This window comes from Octopus bimaculoides, chromosome 18, assembly GCF_046866305.1.
Source record: "Octopus bimaculoides isolate indiv1 chromosome 18, ASM4686630v1, whole genome shotgun sequence".
NCBI classification, from domain to species: domain Eukaryota; kingdom Metazoa; phylum Mollusca; class Cephalopoda; order Octopoda; family Octopodidae; genus Octopus; species Octopus bimaculoides.
The window spans coordinates 54,256,473-54,267,931 of record NC_142945.1 but is presented as its reverse complement, the minus strand read 5'-3'; the positions used below and the strand labels follow the sequence as shown (position 1 = coordinate 54,267,931).

The 11,459-nt window shown below is 37.1% G+C and overlaps 2 long non-coding RNA genes across 2 annotated transcripts; one reads left to right on the top strand and one right to left on the bottom strand.

Moving 5' to 3' along the window:
* The first annotated feature begins 1,340 nt into the window (after window positions 1–1,340).
* Window positions 1,341–9,383, top strand: LOC149132110 (uncharacterized). Its single transcript, XR_016245119.1, has 2 exons — window positions 1,341–5,687; window positions 8,315–9,383. It is a non-coding gene; the product is annotated as an uncharacterized LOC149132110 (long non-coding RNA).
* On the bottom strand, window positions 6,071–8,347 carry LOC149132111 (uncharacterized). Its single transcript, XR_016245118.1, has 2 exons — window positions 8,238–8,347; window positions 6,071–7,390 (listed from the first exon to the last, which is right to left on the bottom strand). It is a non-coding gene; the product is annotated as an uncharacterized LOC149132111 (long non-coding RNA).
* Window positions 9,384–11,459: the final 2,076 nt, after the last annotated feature.

Here is an 11,459-nt window from a genome sequence, read left to right as displayed (position 1 = left end):
AATGTTTCCAAAAAAAAGGATACGTTAGACAACGTAGATTCTAAGAGGCAAAAATATATAAATAAATAAATAAACTGGCTAAATGTTGAGTGGCTTTGATCATTTGTATCCTGAAACATCAGACCCCGGGTTAAACAACAATTGTATCAATATATCAAACATATTATACAGTTCCTGCTAACTGTTTGAACAAATTTATTATGTAAGTAAATGGCTGTTGTGGAGGCAGTTTGTAATAGAGGGGTACGGTAGCATAATTGTAGCGGGAAAGTTGCTTGTCATTAAAGACATTAGGCTTGCAAGACAAATGACTGCAACAGAATTCAAATGTGGGATGATTACAGGATGAAAAATTGCACTGAGAGGTTAGTGGATAATTACACTTGGAAGAAGAGCGAGAAAGGAACGGGAAGTTAATTCTCAGGGAGGTTAATTCTCAGCAATATGAATCAAATGTTTCCATGATTGTTAATGATTCGTGGTACAGTGTGTTGGAAATGTATCTGAGCAGTTAGAGATTGTAGAAAATATGAACGTCAGTATTCTGTTGTGACGATGATGGTGATGATTATCAGGAGGAGGAGGAGGAAGAGAGGGGGATCAGGAGGAGGAAGAGAGGGGGATCAGGAGGATTAGGACGATGATGATGCCAATTATGTTTGTGATGCAGTTGACCACAATTATGATCATTATTATGAAGAGGATGACGAAGACGACGACGACGACGACGATGATGAAGATCGTGGAAATCATGATGATGAAGATGATGAAGATGATGATGATGATGGGAGTAACGGTTTTGGTGGTGGCGATGGTGGTGGCGGTCGTCGTTGTGATGGCGGTGGTTGCCACTGGAGATGGTGATAACGACAACATCAACGATGAGATGTCGATGATAACAATAACGACGATTACAGCTACGACGACGATCGTTAACATCACAATGGCGACGACGATGATAAAGAGGACGATGATGATGATGACGATTATCATGATGATGGTGATGACGAGGAGGAAGAGGAGGACACGGATGATGATGATTACGTTGGTGGTGATGAAGACGAAGATGGTGACGACAATGATGATGATGATGATGACGGTGATGATAATGATGATGATGAACATTATTTTGATTTAAACATTCTGTTTCTCCTGACGTTTGCAATCCAGATGGTTTGACATTACGCAAATTCCTATTTAGGGAATTCTTTAATCAGATCACCTAAATGATTTGTTAGCGAAAATTATTAAGTTAGCTGTCATAAATATCCAGTATAGAGGCATGACTGGCATTTTCATAATGAAGAAAACATTTAATTGTTGCATTAATCACTGTTTATTTATGCATATTTGGTCACACTGCTATCGGACTACGATATTAAACATTTGTTATTTATGGAGTTTAATTTCACGTAAACATTGTAAAGTTTCAATCCTACACTACGCTCTAACATTTTTCTTCCGCCACTCTCAGCGCTATGTTCATGCATTTTATATTTATTGTAGTAATCGCAGGTGTAGCTTGATTGGTAAGAAGCCTGCTTACCAATAACAAGGCTGCGGGTTCAGTCCCATTGCGTGACACAGTAGGCGAGTGATTTCTACTGTAGCCTCGGGCCGACCAAAGCCTTGTCAGTGGTATTTGGTAGACGGAACAGAAACAAGCCCGTCGTATATATATATATATATATATATATGCATGCACACACACACACAAATACATATATCTTATTCGCAATTTAGAACCGACGCAACAAGTACAGTTGTCACTAAAGTGTCGCAGGATGCTAGTGAGCACCATCATTGCTAGAAATAACAGTCAAAACAACTCTTAGCCACGCGAGAGCACTTCTGTAATGGCTGACAAAGGAGTCAGGCTCCCCCATTACGACTCCATCTCGCCTGTCGCAGTGTGGGACTCCATCCTGATCTCACTGCTGTACTTTTTAACAATTGTTAACAGCCCTACTTTTAGCAAACAGCTTCAGATCGTCCATATACAACAGATGGTTTACTATAATATTATAGTAAACCTTCTTCTTCTTCTCATTATTATTATTATTATTAATAGTAGTAGTCGTAGATGTTGTTGTTGCTGAGTTGTTCTAGGTTCAACCTGATAAACTTATCTCATCAAAATGTATTCCAGTCGTGACCATCTTCTTTTATCTCCTACTTTCCGACACGTTGTACTTACAACCGCGTCTTGCTATGTGCCACTTTCTTACCTTAAAGGCAGACACCAATGTGGGTGTCTATATATTGCTATAGCTTCTCCTAGAAACAGCAGTCAATTTCCAGCAAATATCCATTCAGCAACGACCAGGTGCGCAGTAATGCCGACAAACTTTTTCTCTGCATCATTGGAATCAATGATGACGATGATGACGACGGCGGCAATGTCGATGACAATGACGATGATAATTATGATGATGATGATGATGATGGAAATGCTAATGATGATGATGAAGGTGATGACGATGACGTCGACGACAGCGACTACAACGGCAATGGTGGTGATGTTAGGACTGATGATGCAGCAATCCAGCAACGGAATTATCCTCAGCTGTAACGATCACAATGCATTTGAATTGATAGTGAAAAATTTGCCCTGCTGAGTTAATTAGTTACTAATTAGTGTTATGTAATTCTCTTCATTCAATTATGTCAGTTAATTATCTGAGTTCAGTGTAGAGTGGAAACGATAGAGTTGAATGTAGATTTACAACGCACACTTTTCTTTCGTGTTCGGAGCCCAAAAGAAAGGGGGGAAAAAATGAAGACGATGTAATACTGGTAACGTATTTTGAACATTTGATTCTCTGATGCTCAATGCGGATTGCCGTTGGCTCAGCCAGCTGCACGTTCTTTGTCTAAATGATTAAGAGTCAAAAGCACCGTCTGAAGTGATGTATTTAATTTCGGAATAATAGAATAATATTTTTCAATTATCTGATCTTGTGACATTTTCTGTAAACAAAGACATAATTTAATTTCTTTCAAAATCAATTATAAAACAAAATGAATAGATTTAAATTCTGGACACATTGAACAACTTTGTTTCTATTATTCCTACGAACAGATCTAGATTTTAGTTGTTCATTTTAACGCACTTAAATGTGCAGTTACACATTAATTGCCGTTTTCCTCTTAGTATTTCCCAAGGGTATTTTTCCAGTCTAAAAATTTAATAAATGACATATTTTGAATGCAATAATGATCAAAGATTCCTCAGAAATGTCCCGCAATTAATTCACTTTAAACAGTCATCTAAATTTCACAATTACAAAGACTCACTCATCCCAGACAATTCGGAATTTTATTTTTCCACTGTGACTACAATATTTAAATTAAAATCTCACTCTTCGTTTCACTAAAAGGACACTTAGCACTCTTATCGATTATTCACTTGAATTGATGTCATTTGAAAGAATTGTGGTGGATATATTTAAACTCCTAGAAACAATCAACTGTGAATATTAGTAACATAAACGAAGTATATAAGTTCAATTCTTCTTGATGGTCAGTTAAAATCACATCGTTTACGGTAGAACGAAATATTTGGTCAAGAACCGCAAGAGAAATAGCTTTTAAATTTCCGTGATGTTTGAACGAATAATTTGATACATACGAAGTACAAGAAACTGGACACTAGCTATTTTTGATGTTTAACATCAGGACAATCATGATTAGGCAGACCTAATACGCCAGTTGTCGCAGAAACGATTAAAAGATGATGATGATGATGATGATGCCAGTAAGAAAGGAAATTCCGGATTCAATAGTGCAACTATTAAATCTAGACGATTGGAATGATCTTCGAGGGAGAGCTGGAGGAAGTGTGGAATCGTAACTGGTCAATGGTGGGAGAATGTAACAATGATAGCATCTGTACATGACACTGTGTCTATATTATGCTCAGGGATTATGTCGAGTGGACAGTGTTTCAAATGCTTTAAAAAGAAAAGTGGTGCACGGTGGGGGGAAAACGTTCAATATATTGATTACAAAATTTGAGACATTTAAATTGGTGATTTTACTCTGGCAGCGGAAATGTTCGCGAATCCTTCATGTCAATCAATCTGATGGCCCACGAGGTAAGTGGTGGTCTACAATATCTGAGGGTTCAGTCGCAACACCGACCCAAATGAAACTACTCAGGAAATCTATCACATGATATGGCTATTCTGAGAGTTTCTGATGCTGTTTATTATAGTATAAAATAATTTATTTATTGGTTTGTGGCTTATATTGGATAAAAACATTCGTCGGTTTTCCAGATTTCTGTTGTTGGTCTGTGTTCTAATTTATTTGTTTATTTGAAGCTAACTTTCTTTCCAGTTTTGTGTAGTGCTAGCAACGGGGACGTGCACAAACGAACGCCAGTTGTATAGGGGTGGGGAAGCTTTGACACAAAAACTGACACACGCTCACACAATCACAGACATATGTGTGTGTGTGTATACTAGCAAAAGGACCCGTAATTTGGACGGTGTAATTTATTATAATGCCACACACTTGTGAACGGTTTAATTTAAATTAGTCCGCAGTTAGAAGTATTTTCAAGTTGATAAACGTAAAGTGTACGATTATCAGTTTCGTTAGCAGTTTATTATATGCTATAAAGCAACTTAGGTAATAAATAAATTTTTTTGAACACAAATTTGGCAGTTAGTAATAAATGAAAGTCCATGAAATGAGATCGCAATTTCAGTAGGCATTAGGGATCCTATATCTTACATGAAGCGTTTTGTTGCACCTGGTTATTTTATTCGTAATGCCTGACACAACTGCATTGAATCTTTTTTCAATGAAAGTCATGTATGATAAAAAAAAAAAACACCGACTGACCGATGGTTTTGATGTGCCCCTCCGCAGAAATGAATAAACGATGATGATCGATGATCATAAACCTGATGCCCTCGAATATTATAGACAATATTGTAAGCATCTCAAGGTCTCGGACTCTAAAGTTATGTGAATTGCGGGAACGCGCGTAGCGATGCATTAAATATTTATAAATTCCATTCTAAAATTAATTATTGTTATGTTTATATTTATTGTACATTATATCAGTATAACCATGATGTAACCACGAAATACTGCCTCATTAGTGAGTATTACTGAACGATAACCGGCATATTGAAATAGCAGCTTTATTTGTATATCCTTAACGTTATCATAAACGAATTTAACATATATAAATAAATATATATATATATTCTTTTATTATTTTACTTGTGTCAGCCATCAACGTAATGGTAGTCCGGTGCGTTCTGCGAACTATTATATTAGACTATTTACCCTAGTCAATGCACGGTTATCGTTTATAAGCTTTAAGCTTATAAAATATTTACTGTATATATATATATATATATATATATATATATATATACAACGTAATGATAAATCAAAAGATAGAATGACGTCTATTCGAACCCCAAACTCCAGTTAACGTCATTGAACGTTTTTAGGAAGAAAAAAAAAAAAATTTGACACGTGTTATTTTATTTTTGTCTCTTTCTCCTTGTTGTGTGTTGCTTGTTTTATATACTTTGTGGACGACTGACCTGCGTGAAGTGTGAGTTGGCCAGTGTCAATATAAAATTTTATATTCATTTCCTTTAAAATAATTCATATTTACGGATTAATTACCACCGGATGATAATTATCGCAGAAGTTGCAAGGTAAGACATAAAATTCTTTGTCTCTTTGTAATGATTATTGTGGCATTTACCGTTAAATTAGCAGTTCCATACATGTGCTATCTCGTTCATTTGCTTATATTTCATAAATTTACACAGCATACAAAAATACGGACATAATATATATTTACAATTGCTTACAAAAATAGAGATTAATGTTTATTTTTTCCATGTTCATAATTTTTTGTTTACAATATTGAAAAAATATTCCACCAAAGAAAAGACGTAATCCCTCCAGAAACACCTATAAAGCGAGCACAATTACAGAAAACAAAGGCGAGTGTCTCGACAGAGAAAGGAGACGAGACTTTCTCAAGGTCAGCAGATGCATGCCGCAGCACGTCAGTCTCTAGAGAGAAGGGAGATGAGATTTTCCCAATATCAGCTAAGGCATGCTGTAACACTTAATGCCGAATCATTAGAACAACGTTTAACACGCCAGATTAGACAGAGGTCCAATACAGATGTGATACATCCTATTCCTATAAAAATGATAATTCTGTACAAAATGGTGTACTACACTCTAATTGTCGTTTCTGCAAAGCTTTCAAATTTCCAAATGAAACTAATGGCATGTGCTGCTCGGGCGGTAAGGTAATATTGCAAGCACTACGAGCTCCTTACCGTCTCCCATTGCAACCCATTTCTAGAATGTACCCATTTACCTAGAATATCTCCATTACACCTCCATTCATTTGACTGTCAACCATACGACGGCTCGTGTTAGACGTAGCGCTGACCGCCTCAAAGGGGTGTATTCCACTGAGCTTTGCGGTGGGTTAGAAAATTCCATACCTTCACCCCCAATTTTCCATGATAGGTTAGCACTTGGAATCCTCCAATCTTCCTATGTATTACATGTCGATTAGTCGAATTAGACCATCATTTACTCCACAAATGTTTTGTCGTCAATGCTGCACTTTCCCGATTCACCTGTTTCAACATAACTGTAATATATATATATATATATACATATATATTTATATATATATAAACTATACCATTTTAATCCCGAGCGACGCCGGGTGTCTCTGCTAGTACACACACACACGCACACACACACATATATATATAAAGAAAATTTTGTGTGTGTGTGTTAACGGCACCAAATCACTCCTCATGGAGAAGACAGTTCTGACCACCATGCGTTTGTCATGCAGGAAGGTCTAATTTGTTTATGGATGTTGATTACTCGATCTGCTAGAAATAGCAACCACCTGTCCCTCATCTCACAACTTATTATTACAAAATGTAAATCTTGTATGATATCATGTACACTTTACCTTAATTAAAAAGGTGTGGTCTTAACTGGAACGTTTTTTGTGAACGGTGGCACACCATTAAGGCTAGTAGCTTTTTTTATGGTAGATTACACTGAGTGAAAAATAGAACGGGATGGTCACGTTTGGAACATATTTCAATTCTATCTCTTCTCCACCAAGACTGAATAGTTGAGCTAGAAAAATGACGATATCACCAGATCATCCTCATTAACCTCCACCTCCTGTATCACTCCTGCACCACCGGTTCCTTCTCGTCCTTATCATCATCCACCTCCAACACCTCCTTCTTGTTCTCATCGTCATCTTCGTCGTCGTCCTCCTCCTCCTCCACATCATCATCATCTTCACTAATATCATAGCTGAGCACTTACATCATATTGATGATCAATATACTTCACAGTTCTGCCAATATATTTTCAAAAACGCAACGAAAAAATAAAGAACACAGAAAAAAAATGAAATAACATAAAATAAAATTGAACTGAATTAGGAAATAAAAAGAATAATTGAAAGTAAAGCAACAAAAAACCGTATAAAATAAATATGATAAATATGAAAATTCTGTCTCTTTTATAGTATTTTTTATCTTAGTAAACTGCTATAATCGCATTAGCTAACACAAAAAAAAAAAAAAATAAATAAATAAAAAACTGTATATACATATTTCAGGAGTAGAGCTGGAAGATTGCCATCTAACTTGGTACATATGGAATAATAATGCATGTGTGCAAGGAGATTTATATCTTCAATGTATAATTATGTAATAACGGTTACATACACGGTATATATATATATATATATATATATATATATACACATTTATATATACACTGTATATGAACGTTGTAACATAATTATACATTGAAGGTATATGTATGTATACCTTCATTGAAGGTATATATATGTATGTATATGTATATATACATGTGTGTGTATGTATGTAGGTAGGTATATAGAGAAAGACAGTGGGGCATATATAAACACACACACACACATATATTGAGTTCGCACGTTTTAAAATTTTATATCCTTGTGTGTGAGTGTGTGTATACATACATTATATATATATATATATATATATATATATGCATGTATATATGTTGATAGATGGATGTAGTTGTATATATATTTCATGGCCTGCATGTGTGTAAAGATAAGTAACATGATATTTTACACTTGTCTCTTCGTTTTGTTACCATCAATATATTTTACTTTCACTTTTTAACAAATTTCTTTTGCAATTCCTTACCTTTTCTTCCCCTCCGTCTTCTTAATATTCCTACCTACCATCACCACCGGCTCAAACAACCATACACCTGTGACCAGCAACAGCACCACCACCACCACAACCAGCTGCGGCAGCACCATCACCACTACTACTACTACTGCAATTTTCACAACTACCACTAGCACCACCACCACTACTACTACTACTATGATGATGATGATGAGACGATAATGATGATGAGACGATAATGATGATGATGATGAGACGATAATAATGATGCTGCTGATGATGATAAGGGGTAGGCAGACATCAACAGCAACACAAGCGTCTCAAATGGCAACATCACAACCTTGAAGAGGAAGTTTATAGCCTAGTCGCCCCCCCCCACACGCCAACGCGTCATCGCACCACCATTCTCACTTCGTCGCACCAGCACCGTCACCACTACAACCACCACCTCCAACAACTACAACAATAGCTACACCAACTTGACACTGAACGAGGAAGTCTGTTACGAGGTCGACCAATTCGTCCAAGGAAATTGCAAGGAAATGTGGCGGAGAAATTCTTGCATTAATTAATTAATTTGCAAGCAGGAAGGGCACGTAGACATAGTTCAGTCTTTCATTGCACAAACTATGCATGATGGTCACGGTTGGAATGCCTTCCGACATAAAGCTGGTTGATTAGAATTGATCCCTCGACAAAACTACGACACCAGCGCCGTTCGACCGAACGTCTCTGCCAACGCATGCGCTACAAGTTTCATCATCATTGCCGTCATCATCGTCGTCATCACCACCGCCGCCGCCGCTACCACCACCGCCAGTGAAAGAAAAGGACACTAATAACAACACCGCCACTATAAATGACAAACATAGCAAGCAATTTTCACCAGCGTAACCATCATCATCGCTATCATGTCATCATCCTCATCGTCGTTATCATCAGTCAACGTCGTCGGCGTCTTACTCCTCCTCCTCATCGTCGACGTCGTCCTCCTCGCCCTCATCACCATCGCTATCGTCATCGTCATCATCATCATCATCACCAACACCTTCCTGCACCAATCAATAAACAGTTAACCATGACCAGGGATAACCTTTTCAATCAAACTCGGTTGGCTTCTACCCAGATATATGCAAATACATCAATCATATATATTCACACTCCGGTTTTTGTTATTATTATTATTATTATTTTGCCGAAATAACAACAGCAGTTGTTTCATAGACCTTCCCCCTCGTCGTCGTCCTTCCCGTCCTCGTCGCCTTAGTCGTCGTCGTCGTTGTTTTTGTTTTTGCTACTTTGTTATTGATTTTTTTTTTGTAGTCGTTGTTGCCGACATTGTAACGTTTCTCTTTTCAGCTTAGGTCAGCCTTGGTTCCACAGACTAACGATCAAAGATATTCCGGCCCTTGTTCCCACACATATTTCTCTTGTCCTGCTCAGGGTCACATTTTCCCAAAGTGTTGTTTTTTTTTTTATTTACAAGGAGAAAATTCTGCGCATCTTCTGGAGATTTTTGCTATTATTTCTAGCAAGCATTTCGACCGACCACTAAGAATTTCTGCCATCATTTCTTGTCCTTCCCCCACCCCCAAATAGTAGTGCTCCCTGCTCCCTTTGAAAGAGGCCTACTACGTTGTGTAACCAGAACAAGATTGATTTTCGGCTCCTTTGAATGTATCTTCGGAGATATAATGCTGAGTAAACTCTCATCTATTTGTTTCATTGGTTGGGCTGTGGCCAAACTGGGGCAACGCCGTCGAGAGTTTAGTGGAACGAATTGGTCCCTGTACAAAATTCTTATGCTTGGTACTTACATTTTTGGTCACGTATACCAAACCTCTAGGTTACGTAAATTTAAAAACTTTTGGTGGTGAGCATACAAACTCAAAGGCACACACGCACACGCACGCACGCACGCGCACGCGCGCGCAAACACACTCACACATAGTGGTCTTCCGCACAGTTTCCTTGGGTACATGTCCTGCAAGCTAGAGAGTGCCGACATCATTGATATATATGTGTGTATATATATATATATATATATATATGTGTGTGGGTCTGCGCTCAGCCCCACTGCATCGCACGCGTTTCTGGGTTCAGCGTGGCACCTTGGGCATGTGTTTTACACTATATCCTCGGATATTGACCGAAATCTTGTGAGTGGATTTGTGGATTTGCTAGACGGAAACTGAAGAAAGCTCGTCGTATATATATATATATATATATATATCTATCTGTGTGTTTGTCTCCCGCCCATGGGTTGACAACCGGTGTTGGTGTGTTCACGTGCGCGTAACTTAGCGGGGTTTCCAAAAACACAAAAAAGTCCTGGGATTGATTTGTTCATATAACATTCCTCAAGGCTGTGCCCCAGTATGGTCGCAATCTAATGACTGAAATCAGTAACAAGATAAAAAGATGCAAGTGACGGGTTTCAGTAAACCCACATTTGTCATTGACTCTAGCGGAAGCCATTTGCTCAAGTTGCCGCGGAGAAGTATTGAACTCTAACCGCAGTGATTGCCAGTCGATCCTCTGAAAAGCGTGCACGCACGCACGCACGCACGCACACACACACACACACAAACCTGTTTTATATATTATTATATATCTAAATTAAATGTCCGTGTCAAGCGTTGGCAAACTGTCTTTACTTTTCTGCTTTAAAAAATATATATGTGTGTGTGTGAATGAACATATATGTGTGTGTGTAGATGTGTACACATTCATGTGAGATGATGAAAATGATATCTATATTAATTACAGCTTATGTGCATGGTACCTCTTATCCGCCCAAACTTCCTACAACAAGGGTCTAAAACTTTAAAGATATAAACTCGATAAAGAATATCTAATGACATAAAAATATGACTTATGATACTTTAATAATTATTTTGCCGTTTGGCTTCTTTTTTTAAATTTCGTTTCAATTTTCACTTGATTTTCAGGTAGAAGCGAGAGAAAATTAAAATATGATATATGAAAGCGTTCATTATGGAGCTTAAGAAAATAATTTAAGTCTATATAGGAGTTGATAGAAAATTTTGATAAGTCTTTTGTCCATATGATGGTATTAAAAATCTCAACATTATACAAAAATGTGAATTCGATAAATAAAATATTATGAAAGAAATATAGTTAAATATTAAGAAAAATAACTGTAGTGATAGTAGTAATATGATTAATGTTAAGAATATATTAATAATGACAATAATAATGATAATGATACTA